This window comes from Crocuta crocuta, unplaced genomic scaffold, assembly GCF_008692635.1.
Source record: "Crocuta crocuta isolate KB4526 unplaced genomic scaffold, BGI_CrCroc_1.0 scaffold14, whole genome shotgun sequence".
Taxonomy (NCBI): Eukaryota; Metazoa; Chordata; class Mammalia; order Carnivora; family Hyaenidae; genus Crocuta; species Crocuta crocuta.
The window spans coordinates 1,077,265-1,092,238 of NW_027530209.1; the positions used below are offsets into that span (position 1 = coordinate 1,077,265).

Here is a 14,974-nt window from a genome sequence, read left to right on the forward strand (position 1 = left end):
AGGCGGTGGGGGGAGGGGAGGGAATCAAGAATAGGGATCCCTAAGCCACAGAGGGAAGAACGAAGTTAGCAAACCAAAATGGGAAAGAGTTCAAGCTGACTAGGAATTAAAGAAGAGCAAATCAGGAGGACACCAAGAACATATTAAATTAGCACACCCAAATTATTATGCCCTGAATTCACTAAGGACAGGATACAACTGACACAGTGGCATCATTCTGATAATAAAAGTCAATAAACATCTGTTGGTCGATTTGACTGTGGAGGGTGTGACGAGGGGGACAGATAAGAAAGACAGACTTTTTAAAATTTTTAAAAAATGTTTTATTTCAGAGAGAGAGAGAGAGAGAGAGAGCATGAGCAGCGGAGGGTCACAGAGAGAGGGAGACACAGAATCCGAAACAGGCTCCAGGCTCGTGAGCTGGCTGTCAGCACAGAGCCCGACGCGGGGCTCGAACCCACAAACCGTGAGATCATGACCTGAGCTGAAGTCGGACGCTTAACTGACTGAGCCACCCAGGTGCCCCAAGAAAGACAGTTCTATACATATAGTAATGGCTTATAAAAAGAATGAAGTCTAAATTCTTGTTAAAAGATTAAAAAAAATTTTTTAATGTTTATTTTTGAGAGAGAGACAGAGAGTGAGCAGGGGAGGGACAGGGAGACAAAGCAGGCTTCAGGCTCTGAGCTGTCAGCACAGAAACCTAAGCGGGGCTCGAATCCATGAACTGTGAGATCATGACCAGTGCCAAAGTTGGACACTTAACTGAGCCACCCAAGCGTCCCTGAATGCTTGTTAAAATACGAAAAAAATTAAGGGTTCAAGAGAATAATCTACTTTTTACACTAGTGTGGATCTTAGTTTTAATATATATTTATATACAACTTTTAGGCATCATGTTAGATTTTAATTTTCTGACTGCTATTAAAATCACACAGCTACAACCCTGCTTACTACTTTAAAAACTTAGGGTCACACTGAATACTGAAACACATTTACTCAGGGAAGCAAGAGTATCAACAAATCCAACTGAGGTGAGACCCACTGATCAGTCCTACCGGCCTGCTTTTAATTAACTTCTCCTGGGATCCCACAGATGTCTTTAGGTCTGAGTCTTGTTACCTTGTAGCTACAGGTAATAATTTTTCTGGAAGATCTTAAAGCAACCAGAAACATCAATTAAGCCGTAACACTATTGTTAAACAGTTATACCCAGGTATTCTTACTTTGGGACTGGAGGACTAGAGATGCAAAAGGCCCCCCATATTAATTTTGTACAGTATTGCATCATGCTGTGCAAATCTGCCTTCAAAGGATTTTTATTACTCTCTTTTCTCAATCTGAATTTATTTATATACTGCAAGAGTAACTTCGGCTAACCATTCCTGACACTGGATCCCAAAATGTTGCTGAAAGAAAGCTCCACAAAGTGCTGCTCTGAGCCTTCCACTGACAACAGGTTCTATATCCTCTGTGAAAACAAACAGAACTGACACATAAAGGATTTCAGTGTGTATGGCCTGAGGCCAAAATTTGTAAATAGCAAAGGGTAGGCTCATGCCACTAGGTTATCTGGTATACAGAGACACAGACTCAAAAGCACTGCCTGTTGTGGGTAAAATGATGGCATTGATCTATTACTAATAATGCGTCCTAGGTAGGAGAGGTATTGACATCATGTCAGTCACAGTCAGGAGGGTTCAGTCTCCTTATCAACCATCAGGATAAATTTGTCAAATTACTGGTGGGTGTTAGGGGTTCTGTTCGGTCCATTTTCAACATAGAAAAATAAGTGATCCCATGAAATCAAATGAATGTTTCAAACACAGCATCCATTGGCCCAGCCAAAGCTATTAGGTAGGTAAGCTTCTCAATCTCTTGAAATTGAGTTCTTAGACTCATAAAAGGGTTTTAGTGTAATAGAAAATTGCAAAGAAATTTTCCAGAAGAAATAGTAAGAGTGGTATATGAAATATAATCAGCTTCAAGTTTCATTCATTTAAGAAATATTTGTTAAACACATGTAATCCTGTCCCCACCCTCACAGCATTTCCATTCTAGAAGGGATTTCAACTCCAGCAAATGCAAATCACAAAAACTGGCAGTAGAAATGAGCCAGAGACTAAAAATTATGGGAGTCCCCCCATCAGTTAAGGAACAGAAATTTGTATGGAGCACACTGTGGAAAGGGTGGACAGTTATAACAAAACCAAATTCCATTAATATGGCTTTGCCCTCACTCCAGTGACAGCTCCTTTCATTAAATATATATATATATATCACTCATTAGTATAATTACTTTTAATGTAAGTCAAATATTAAACATGGTCTTATATCACACAAAAGGTTGAAGACAATATTTCTGAAAATACAGCAACATTAGTTGAAGAAAAGCTGGTATTAAAAAATATGAATCACTTACAATCATAGATCCCAATTAGAAGCAAAGCCACACATGGCAGATAGGATGTGGCGGCATGTGATAACTGGATGAAGACCAAGAGTTTGATTTCAAAATGCAGAAGAGCCTGGTTGGTTTTACTGAAGATGTCACACTTATCCTTTGGTTATACAACATAAATGTCTGAAATTACTATCCTGAGGGCCACAACATACTGTCTTTAAAATATTCACATGAGAAAAAAAAGAAGTGGTCCCTTTAAGAACTCGCGTAAACCTTGACACCACAAGGCCTGAGTAAGTCCTAACCTGTTCATTGGCCCCTGACCGAAGCAGGCAGACAGCCACAGTGAATTGCCACTTAGCATCCTGAGGAAGAAGGGCCTTGAATGAAAAAGGACCCAGATCAAAGCTGAGAATTGCCAACTCAGGCCTGGCCATCCTTTGCTATATTTATGAAACTTTTACTTGGGCTACAATATATGGACAGAGTGGAAAAGAAAGTGCATCATGGGATAGCCTGGGATGAATGTGCCTCAAAGGAAGGCAGAGAGCAGAGCCTTCACAGGCACTAACACAGGTAAATTCTGAGACATCTCCCTCCCAGTGGGGCAGTGCATCTCACATCTCAGCATGTTTAAGAATCACCAAGGGTGCAAATTCCTGAGTCTTAAAAGACATTCAGACTTGTGAACTCTGGTGAAGCACCTAAGGGTCAGAAGTTTTAGCAAGCATTCCAGGAGATTCTAATGCAGGTAGTTCATGAACAACACTTGGAGAAACACCGAAGCCGACTTAGATAACCTTATATGGTTAACAGATTACCATCTGCCTAATTTTTGGAATGACAGTCCCCTCCCTCCTCCTCTCCTTCCTTCCCACATTGTTTAAATATTTGGAGAGTACATATCTCTGTGTTAAGGTTGGGGCTCAATGAGGTAACTTCTCAAAAGAACTGAAAGCAGGGTCTTCAAGAAATATCTGTACATCCATGTTTAGAACAGCAGCATTCACAGGAGCCAAAAGGTAGAAGTAACCCAAGCATCCATCAACAGATGAATGGATAAACAAAGTATGATACATGCACACAATGGAACATTATTGAGCCTTAGAAGGAAGGAAATTCTGACACAGGCTACAACATGAATGAACTTTGAAGACATTATGCTAAGTGAAATAAATCAGTCATAAAAAGACAAATACCATATGATTCCATTTACATGAGGTGCCTAGGATAGTCAAATTCACAGAGACAGAAAATAGAATGGTGGTTGCCAAGGCAGGAGGGAGGGAAGAATGGAAAGATGTTTTATCAGCATGAGAGTATGAGTTTTGCAAAGAAAGACTAACAACCTCTAAATGTCCTTTACTGAACTATACAATTAAAAATGGTTAAAATGGTAAAATTTATGTGTATTTTACCATAGTTAAATATCAGACATTTTTAAAAAATATTTTATTTTGAGAGAGAGAGAGAAAGAGAGCGCACACATGTGAGCGGGGAAGGGAAAGAGAGAGAATTCCAATAGGCTCCGTGCTGAGCTGTCAGCACACAGTCCAACACGGGGCTCGATCCCAAGAATAATGGTATCCTGACCTGAGCTGAAATCGAGAGTCAGATGCTTCACTGACAGAGCCACCCAGGGGCCCCTAAATACAAGATGTTTTAAAAATCAAATAGATTATCCTCTTAGAACAATAAAGTGATGGAAGTTAAAGGTATGTCTACTACTAGTTAATACTCTATTGTACATTTTATTCTAGTTTCATTTTAATATGTGTTCTCATATACATTAATCTTTATTCCATATTCCTATTTTAATAAATACATGTATTTAAAGAAAAAGGGCAAATCAAGTGAAGGAAGTTGTGTGTTTTCTGTCTCTCTGCCACACAACTGGTTATGGCTCCATAAAGGGCTGGGCTGTAAGAAATAGTCTGAGCAGCTGTCCAGTTCCAATGCCTACAGTAAAAAAGTAAGAACCAATGTTAGGAGAGCACACTTTGGCCACTCTGTACTAGTACAGTAATGTTGTTTCTGTTGACATGTATCTGCAAGCCTATCTGTACTTCAAGTAAACAACACAGTGTTGGTGATGGTCAATACCAGCATACTGTACTTAAATATCTCAACTGCTGGTTATAGAAATACAATTTTTTGAATAACTTGAATCAAGAAACCTAAAGTATTACATACTAAATACACAGATAGAACACAATTATAGATTATGCAACTTCACAGTTAATATGCAAATGATCTACAACAAAAAACCCTAAACTTCCTTTAGGGAAGAGACATTTTTCTATCACCGTAAGCTCTGATGTCACTAGGATGAGGAGGGGAGGTTGTAGACCATGAAATCTTCGTGTTTAGGGGAAGGGGTTCAGTATCAACCAATCAATTCTAAGGTGCCCACTGCTGGCTTGTGCTTTCCCACAGAAATCCCACCTAGGAGATTAACGGAGTTCATGGAAGGGAAAAAAGGGAGTAACAGGGTAGGGGGTAAAGACCATTCCTCGCGGGAAATGTCCCTCAACCCAAACCTCAACCAGCTAATGTTTATTCAGTCTTCACATCTCAGCTTCCACCTCCCTTCCTCGTGCCTCCTCGCCACACTCCTGTATGTTCCGGTCCCTCTCCAAAGCACCGCACACAGTTGCAATTACTTAACTGTAGGCACTCACTTGTTTAATTAGTTGTTCCCACTAGACTGTCAGTTCCACCAAGGCAGTGATGTGCTTATTTTATTTGCCACAATACTCCCAGCATCTTGTGTAGTGACTGGTACCAAAAATGCACATGGTGGGGCCAGTGAAATGCCTAGTTTCTGACTGATGCATTACTGCAAGCGGGGCATTGTCAAAAAGATGGTGTAAAGGAAGCTGAAGATAATGCACCATAAAAGGAAAGAAGTTCATTCATCGTGCTCAGGACTGGGTGAAAGGTAGAGGATGAACAAAGGGCTTAAGGAGAGAGAGATCAATAAGCACAGCTGTGATGTAAAGGTCGGACACGATTTCTGCAATAAGGAAGAACGACGAGGTAGACCAGCTGTGAGATACTTGGAAACACTTCCCAGCAGTCTGTTAAGGGTAGAATGAAAAGGACAAGGAGTCCATGGTGACTTTGAAACCAGAGAGGAGATTTTACTGGGTTCTATGTAGTTACAGTGAGTTTACGATAATGGCATGAAATAGAAGTGGTAGCTGGGATTCCAAAGGACTTCTGATAAAATACTTTTATTTATCTTATGGTATTCAGTGCTGTGTCTTTAAGTATTTATCACCAGTGTGTATTTAATAAATTTTCAAATACCTTCCTTAAAAAAAACCATAGTACCACATTAAAATATATGCGAACATATTTGTGATACACAAGTGTCTCTAAAAATAGTTGCAATGTTCAAAACAATCTACAGTTCTTTCAGTTTATAAAGAAGGATTCACTCATATCATGACTGGTTAAACGGTAAAACCATTTGCCATTTTAAAGTTCGAAAAATTGTAGATGGCTTATGTGCTTTTAAACTTCTATTTCTAATTTATTACTACCTAATTCCACAGCATTGCTCAGTTTCATAAATTTGATATTCTTGAAATCAGGCTTGTTTATTAAATCCTCACTATATATTTATACCTTCATGACTCAGTGATTTCAAATAAATTCAGTAGTCTCCTAGGGGCAGGCTTAGTGAAATTAGGATTCATTTGGACATGTGCCTAATTGCAACACATTAAAAAAAAGTTCCAATCTCAAGCAGCTTCTCTTTTTTTAAGACTTAAAAGACTAGGACAGAAAGACAAACATATTAACCAACCACCTCTGTTATGCAAAGTCTCGGAGTAGCTGCCTCATTCCATTCAACCTGTCTCAATCAGATTCCTTCTCTTCTCACACTCACCTACCTTGCCCATCTCCACACTTAAAAAAGCAAACTTCCCTCCTGTTGCTCTCAGATTCTCTCTGTCACCTTACTGGAAGGCACATCAGCCCTAGTGAGAGGAAGGGAATACGGAGAACCTATCAGTCAAAGAGAAAAGCAAAAAATAGCTCTCCCAACAAGGCTTCCTGAGGAGGAAACTACTATGCTCACCTCTCTGTACCGGGCCAGCTGATCTATAGATCATGCATCTACTTACACACTGCAGAACAAAAGACTTCGGTAAGAAATGCATAAAGAATATGGTTTCTTGTTAAGCCTGACTCTAAAATTAAGCAAACAGAGGATTTAGGAAGAAATTTCTCAGACTGCGAGACCCTATCCAGAAGTGAGATTAAATGAGCTGGAGAACTTAGGTTGGTTTAGGCCCCGAGTTCTCAAAATAGTAAGTGGACTCATTTTCAAACATGAGTAGACAATAGAAACATTCTACTATGGTCTGAATGTGTCCTCTCAAAATTCCTATGTTGCAGTCCTAACCCCCAAAGATGATAGTATACTGGCGGGGGGGCCTCTGGGAGGTACTTAGGTCACGATGATAGAGGATTCATGAATAGGATTAGTGCCTTAAATAAGAGCCCCCACAAAGCTCCCTAGCCCCTTTTGTCAGCTGAGGACATGGGAGGAGATACCTGTTCTGAACCAGGAGGAGGGCCCTCAACAGAAAGCAACAACACTGGTGCCTTGATCTTGGACTCTCCAGCCTTCTATATTGTGAAAAATTAATTTCCGTTGTTTATAAACTACCTAATCTCTGCCATTTTGCTATAGCAGCCCAAATGGACTAAGATACATTCCAAAATAAAATACATAAATTATTTGGGGGCATATCCATCATTTCTGATTATCCAAATATCTGTTTCCCTATCAGACTAGTGAGCTAGTCTTTTTATTTCCCAATTTTTATGGGCAGAACATGTTTTTGAAAGTTAGTCAACCAGCCTATCTGTCCATCGGTCTATCCATGTGTCCATTCATCCATCCAGGTCCCTCTTCCTGCTTCTCTCTCTTCCTAAAGAATCGAGTCCCGGCAGGTAAGCAGTGGCAGGATTTCAGACCCCAAGTGAGGAGAGGAGGATATAGGGGAGACTGGCCTATATCTCCCCTGGTTCAGACTGGTTCAGACTACTGGAGTCCAAGCAGGGTCAACATGACTCCAGATCATCTCATCTGTGCCATAAAGGGCCCAAAGAATGAGGAGAACAATTTGAAGGGGCGCCCACTGGCCAAGTCTGGGGCATTTGAAGCATCAAAATAAATAATGATAATAATAGATTATAATCCATTAAAAATACCCAGGGTGTCCAGGTGGCTCAGTTGTTTAAGCATTTGACTCTCAATTTCAGCTCAGGTTATAATCTCACAGTTTGTGAGATGGAGCCCCACATCAGGCTCTGTGCTGACAGTGCAGAGCCTGCTTGGGATTCTCTCTCTTCTCCTCTTTTTGTCCCTCCCCATACCTCCACACACACTCTCTCTCTCAAAATAAATAAATTTTAAAAAATATATCCATAAATCAGAAAATATTTAAAATCCATGCACCCTTGCTCATATAAACAAAAGAATGAATAAATTAAAGAAATAAGAGAAGGAAGCTCTTCCTTGCAGTGGAATGCCAACTGATGAATGCAGAAGGAATGAAGTAATTAGAAGATCACCATTTGGCAACTATCATGATAATAATTAATTCAGCCAGGAAGCCTAGATAGATGCTAAAACTAGTGGGTGGGAGGTTGATAAGAAACAGGATATTACACAGTCTGAAAGCACCACTCCCCACAAGCTGATCATAGAGAGAGAATGAGTAATTTGACACTAGAGAAATCTGGTCGACATGACTAAGTAAGTGATCATGGAATGTAGCAAACTGGAATTGTGCACTCCCGTATAGGATGCAGTGAGAAGAATAAATTGCTTCTGTGATATTCCTAAGAGAAATGCATCACCTAAATCTAATTTCGAGGACATATCAGATAATCCCAAACCAAGGGATGTTTGATAAAATAAACAGTCTGTAATCTTCAAAAGTAGGTATTGAAAAGTCAAGGAAAGACTAAGGAACTAGTACAGACTGAAGGAGACTATAAGGGACAGGGCAACTCAGTTTAACAGGATTGTGAATGGGATCCTTTCGCTATCAAGTACATCAATCGAACAAAACATAAATGGGGGTCTATGGCTTCCATGGGTAATTTCCTGATTCTAATGACCTATGTAGGAGCTATGTCTGCTTTTAGCAACTACATACTAAAGTATTTGGAAGTAATGACACGTCATCTTGCTAATTTACTTTCAAATGGTAAAACAAAAAGCTCTTTGTTTTTTGCAACTTTTCTGTAAGTTCAAAATTACTTCAAAATAAACAAAAAACAAATGAGAAGAGTAATTAGGGTAGTTAGAATACATAGATATGATACAAAGATAGACACTAGACAGAAGTATAGGTGGAGGTGGAGATAAGGATCTCAATGGCTCCATTAACCCATTACCCACCAACCCAAACAGAAGTAATCCTTTATTCTTTCCACTTTTTAAAGACATTTTCACTTGTAAATGACTACACAGAAAAGTAGCACCCACAACCACACAAGGATATTTCATAGTCAACAAAAGCTCTAACATAGTTCAGACCATTGAGCAATGTCTATCTAAGGAGAAGAGGCAGAGACTAACTGAATAGAATCAGATGATACAATAACATGTATCCAGGCTGGTCTTGTTTATTTTCTTACACAGCACTCATCTTTAAAAGATTTTAAGTATTTTTTCCTACTTTCCAAGGAAATTGTGACAACTTCATGAAAGGGGATAATCTCTTTACAACAACTTTAAGAAGGAATATTTTTGCTTATTTAACAGGTAATAATAATAATAATAATAAAGATATTTAAAGTTCCAAGCATCACAAAATGCCTAAGTGGTATAGTTAGTAGTCAAATTAGCTCTGTCTCGGTTTAAGACCCATGTGCTTTCTAACATAACTGTAAGAGGAAATTGTGTACTCTGAATTCTCCCCATGAATAATATCCACCTTCAGAAGGGCATACTGTCAGAAGCAAACCGGATCCATTTATGGTCTTCAATTTCTTCATTTTGCCTCCTTTTTGTGAATGTATTGAATCTGAGTAGACCGAGCACAGTGTCTATTTCCGGTTTCATTTCACTTAACGAGAAGTACACTGACCATGTGCTTTTATAACATTGTGCAAGGGGCACCTGGGTGGCTCAGTCGGTTAAGCATCCAACTTTGGCTCAAATCATGATCTCATGGTTCATAAGTTCCAGCCCCACATCAGGTCTGCACAGAGCCTGTTTCGGATCCTCTGTCTCTCTTTCTCCCTGACCCTCCCCTGCTTGCATGCATGCTCTCTCTCTCTCCCTCTCTCTCTCCAAAATAAACAAACATATAAAATTAAAAAAAAAAAAAAAAGACTTTGTGCGAAACAAACCAAATACCACATGGAACAAGGTGTCTATTGAAGCAGTTGTGTTGTTGATTCTTAACTAACTATGCTAGTGGTGTAATTACTTCTGGCCCTTATGTTTCATTTCTATTTTCTCTTAAGGACTTGGAACCAGTTTTTACATCTCCCTAATGAAAGCCTATCACTTTACCTCTACAGTTTCTGATACTTCATTGGTAGCTAAGACACGGAAGCAACCTTTGAGCTAATCTTGACTCCTGTCCTCCATCCCTGCTTGTGAACCCGCTTCACAGGTGAGATTGGGAACACGGCGTCCTCGTTGTTCATTCTAGTTCTCTCCTCCCAGCCACCAAGCGCAACAAACATCCACAGAAACACACCCTACAGCATCTGCCTTCTTAAAAATATAATTTCTATTCTCAAAAGATAGGATTCTTAAGTTCTCATACTCTAATTCTACTGTCATTTTGGAGATAGTGAATTATTTTTATTTTGACAAAGGAAATATGTATTTTAGTAACACCAGCCTCAGCTTACAGACCACTTAGAGCAAGTCACAACTATCTGTAGTTCATCTGACCTAGTTTCACTTTACAAATTAGATAAGATAGTGCAACCATCCTGTCTCTTATGAGGATTAAATGAGATCCTAGATGTTAGTTTCCTAAAAATCAGCAAAACCATCATCCCAAAAGAGGATCTCATTTCTAGATCAGACTTGGCCAGGGGATATGGGTGTCCACACAAGAGATTATGTACCAGACATTCTGCTATTGTGGCTGATGTAGGCACAGAAGGTCAATAATGTGGATTAACTAGGATTAAAGTATTATTTTCTGATTACATTTGTGGTTTAACTTTCTCAGTATTTAAAACTATTCTTAAGATAAAGCAATAAAAGAAAACCCTTAAAATGAATAAGTCATAAAACAGCAAATTTAAGTGTTTAGAAAATTAGAAATAAACTGTTTAAACTCAGAAAAAAATTTTTTATTATATATGCAGTAACATGTATATATATAACCTAGACATCTTTTCTTACCTCTGAGACGGTGATACAAAATATGTAACACAAACATGTATATCTCACATGTACATATGTGTAAAGCTTTCAAATAAATAAGTGGTATATAAGGAGATAGAGAATTATGGGAAATTATCGGAAGAACAGAAAGATATAGGAGAATATGGGGGGGAAATTAGAGAATAAAACTGAAAGATTTTCTTTTTTCCCTTACTCTGAAATTTATTTTCCATTAGTATTTAAAAAGTTTCTTCCCAAATTACTATATTCCTAAAAAGAAACAGAGAAGCAAAATAGAGAACAAGTAAGAAAAGGGAAGTTTAAAAAATGAGAGAATGGAAAAAAGTAAATTTAGAGTAGCACAAATGGTAAATGACAGGGTTTTCTTTGTAGGAGTGATTTACCTAATGTAACGATAGACTATTTTCATATTTAAAAATTTCAAACTCTGTGACTTGCTTCTTCATTCAAAATATAAGGCTAGAGAAGATGGTTTGGATTTGGCTGAGACAGCACCGCAATGCAGGAGAAACATGGAGTTTACAAATGATCAGAATTCTACAACTCTATTTTTAAAACAGTTTTCCAGGTTACTGTTTTTCTCTATCTTTATCCCAGATATCAATTCTCCCTATCCAAATTTAGAAATTAAATGGTCACAAACCCCAAAGCATAAATGGTAGCAAACTCAAAACAAAAACTGTTAGCATTAATAAGAGCTCAATAAGGAGGATAAATACAAAATAAATATATAAAGCTCTACAGCTTGCAAATAACTATATATATATATTATATATAAAATATAATGAAATTATCCAATTCCCAGCAGCCACAAAATACACATGGAAATAAATTTTTTTGAAGTCTGGGGCCCATGTGAATGAACTACAAAACTTTACTGAGGAGGGTTTAATAAAAACACTTGAATAAATGGAGAACCATCCCTGGATAGGATTATATACATATAAATATGTCAATTCTTGCTACATAAATTTTAGAAATACCAGGAAGGTAATTCCAGTGAAATCCTCATTTTTCCCACTTAAGTTGGCAATGTATGTATTTTAAAGCTGTACTAACAAAAATTTAAAACGCAAGAACAAATCAAATAATTTTTAATAGATTTAGGGAGAGAATTTGTGCCCTGTATACTATTATACTTTCAAAAATCTAAATTAATTAAAAAATAAACTAGAAAGAAGACAGATCAGTGACACAGAAAACTCAGAAATGGATCCTAGGATATAGAAAACTTTAGTACATTCAGTTCATGTCAATGAAATTTTACTGAATAGCTAGGTGTCAGGTACTGTGTCACCAGAAAAGTAAACTGGTAATCTCTTTCCAGAAAGCAGTCTGGCAATATGTACTAAGAATTCTTAAAGAGTTTATATACTCTTAGTAAAGGCACTTTTAGAATATATTCTAAGGAGTGGTCAGGCATTAGTTTAAATATTTATACAAAGATGTTTAATATAGGGTTATTTATAATAGTAAAAACCGGGAAAAAAATAGGAGAATTAATAAGTTATGGTATATCTGTACAATGGAGTAATATATAGCCATTATGTTTAAAAACATTAATATATGTTCACACAATAGAAGATTATTTAACAATGAGAATAATCAACTACAATAATTGCATATAATGTGGGTGAATCTCACAAACAGTATTTTTTAGTGGAAGAACAAGAAACAAAAAGTATACAAGTATGACTGCATATATATGCATTTCATACACATAAAACAATCTCTGCTTTAAGAAGTCAGAATAACTTTGGGAAGCTGGATAAATGACTGAAGGGGAATTTGGTGGAGGTTCTAGAACTCTGTAATTTCTTTTTTTTTTTTAATTTTTTTTTTTGTAATGTTTTATTTATTTCTGAGAGAGAGAGAGGCAGCGTGAGCAGGGGAGTGTGAGAGAGAGAGGGAGACACAGACTCTGAAATAGGCTCCAGGCTCTGAGGTAGCTGTCAGCACAGAGCCCGACACGGGGCTTGAACCCACGAACTGTGAGATCATGACCTGAGCTGAAGTTGGACACTTAACCGGCTGAGCCACCCAGGTGCCCCTAGAACTCTGTAATTTCTATTTTGTGATCTAGAAGCTAATGAAATTGTATGAAAAATCACTGAAATTAAAATGTGTATGTTTCTGTATGTATGCTATTTGTCAAAAAAAAGGTTTCAAAATTAATGACCTGAAAAAATTTCCCCAATATTAAAGTAGGAAGAAAATCAGGCTATAAAACTGTGCATGAAATATAGGTTCAGTTGTGTGAATAAAAGAACAGCACAGAAAAACTGCTACAAGGAAACCCGCAGTAGGGGGCATAAGATGGGGCTGGGGAGGATCAGAGGAGCTGGTAGAAAACAGGGAAAGATCCCTATGGTATCTTTATAAGAATCATTTGTTGGGAAAGCTTGGCTTGGAGAAGAGATGGTGATGGCCAGAGGCTGTGCGGAATAAAAAGGGAAACTGGTTAAATTCTGATAGAAAAGAGTCAATAGAGAGGGAAAGGTACAGTAAATATACTGAAAAAGAACCAACTAATGCCTCTTCACAGGCTGATAATTTTATACATAAGAAGCTAACTCAGAAAAGGGGTAAAAAGAGCTTGACTGCAATAGGGACACAAAATACACAAAAGAGTTCTTTTTCATAGAGCTTTGCAAATTATTAGCATGTCAAGAAACTTGACAATTTTCCCCTCTGTGTATAGCCCCTTGTATTCTTTCATGAAGCCTTCAGATTATCATATTATCTGGATTAGGAAATTGTTAGAAGAGTTTTAACCAGATGATAATCAATCTCTCAGTTCAGAATACTTCAGGCTAAAATAAAGACCAGGTCAAGTATAGTGACAGCAGGTGTGGTGGCAAGGAGCATTTCTACTCCATGTCAGTTGTGTAATTTGAGACAAGTTACTTAACCTCGCTGTGTCTGAGTGGCCGCATCTGAAAAATGATGAAGACAATAATAGATTGATAAGAGGCTTAAATGAGATCATCCACATAAAATGCTTAGCCCAACATGGGGCACAGAAGAAACCCTCAACAATTATAAATTGCTATCATCATTGATTTTTTTTTAATCTGGAGGCAAAGTTTCTAAGATGTCTTCAGATTTAGAAATAGCAAAACCAAAACCAAGAACATAAATAGGTAATGAAGCAGTCCCTAATTCACAGTAAATAATTTCAGCAAAGGATATCCTTTCTCTCAAATTTTTATTAAAAAAAGTTAAATCTATAGAAAATTTGGAAGAATAGCACAAGAGACATCCTATATTATTCCCCTTCACCTATATTAACCAGTTGTTAAATTTTGCTATATTTACTTTCTCTCTCTCATACAAACACACACAACCAACCAGTGTTGCCGAAGCCAAGACTCCAACTGTTTGGCTCATTATGTACAAGGGCACACCCCATCTATCTGTCTTGTGTACAAAAAGTCAGCCTCTTTCAGAGAATCTAATTTATCACCTAAGACCTAATTAATATCAAAGCTGCAATAATTGGGAGAACCAATGGACACTTACGCACTGAGAGTAGATACGAAGATATTTTGGGCAACTCCCCCTTGGGAAAGATAAAGGGCTCAGAGCTCTAGTCTTAGGTCTGTCAATATGGAGAAAGCAAAGGCTTTCCTCAACAGGCGAGGAAGCCTAACAGAGTTGAACCAGGGTAAGAATTACACATGTCACTGAATGAAGTCACTGGCAAAGGACTTTGAGAAATATCCCAGTATGTGCATGGGCATTTTTCCCCTTAGCTATAGTGAACACAACATTTACACAATGCATCCCCATGCCCTTCTTAGGCATTTAAGTGATCATGCACATCTGGTAGTAGAGCAGAAAATCCAAAAGACACTAAACACTTGGTCTCCAATAATTACACATCTGAAAATATATTCTACAGACACTAGATTGAACTGTGTAAAACTTTTTCTAGATTAAAAAGTCAGGATGGGCAATTTCATGTATTCACATACATTTGTTCAAGTAGGAAATGACATATGTAGAAAATGACCTATGTGTAAATATTCCCTGCAGTACTGTTTACAGAAGTGTGAGTCTGGAAATAACCTAGTATTTATGTATTATGTGTATATATATATGTATGTATTATATATATAATCTATATTATATATATATATAATGGAGTATTACATAATTTT

At 37.6% G+C, this 14,974-nt stretch overlaps 1 protein-coding gene and 1 long non-coding RNA gene across 5 annotated transcripts in view; one reads left to right on the forward strand and one right to left on the reverse strand.

Annotated features, from left to right (window-relative positions):
* Nucleotides 1-14,974, reverse strand: part of UMAD1 (UBAP1-MVB12-associated (UMA) domain containing 1) — a 227,118-nt gene that overhangs the window by 80,007 nt on the left and 132,137 nt on the right. The window lies entirely within an intron of this gene.
* Nucleotides 1-14,974, forward strand: part of LOC144232512 (uncharacterized) — an 84,875-nt gene that overhangs the window by 55,370 nt on the left and 14,531 nt on the right. For both annotated transcript variants that reach the window (XR_013335423.1, XR_013335424.1), the window contains exon 3: nucleotides 9,965-10,059. This is a non-coding gene — a long non-coding RNA (uncharacterized LOC144232512). The remainder of the gene's footprint in view (nucleotides 1-9,964; nucleotides 10,060-14,974) is intronic.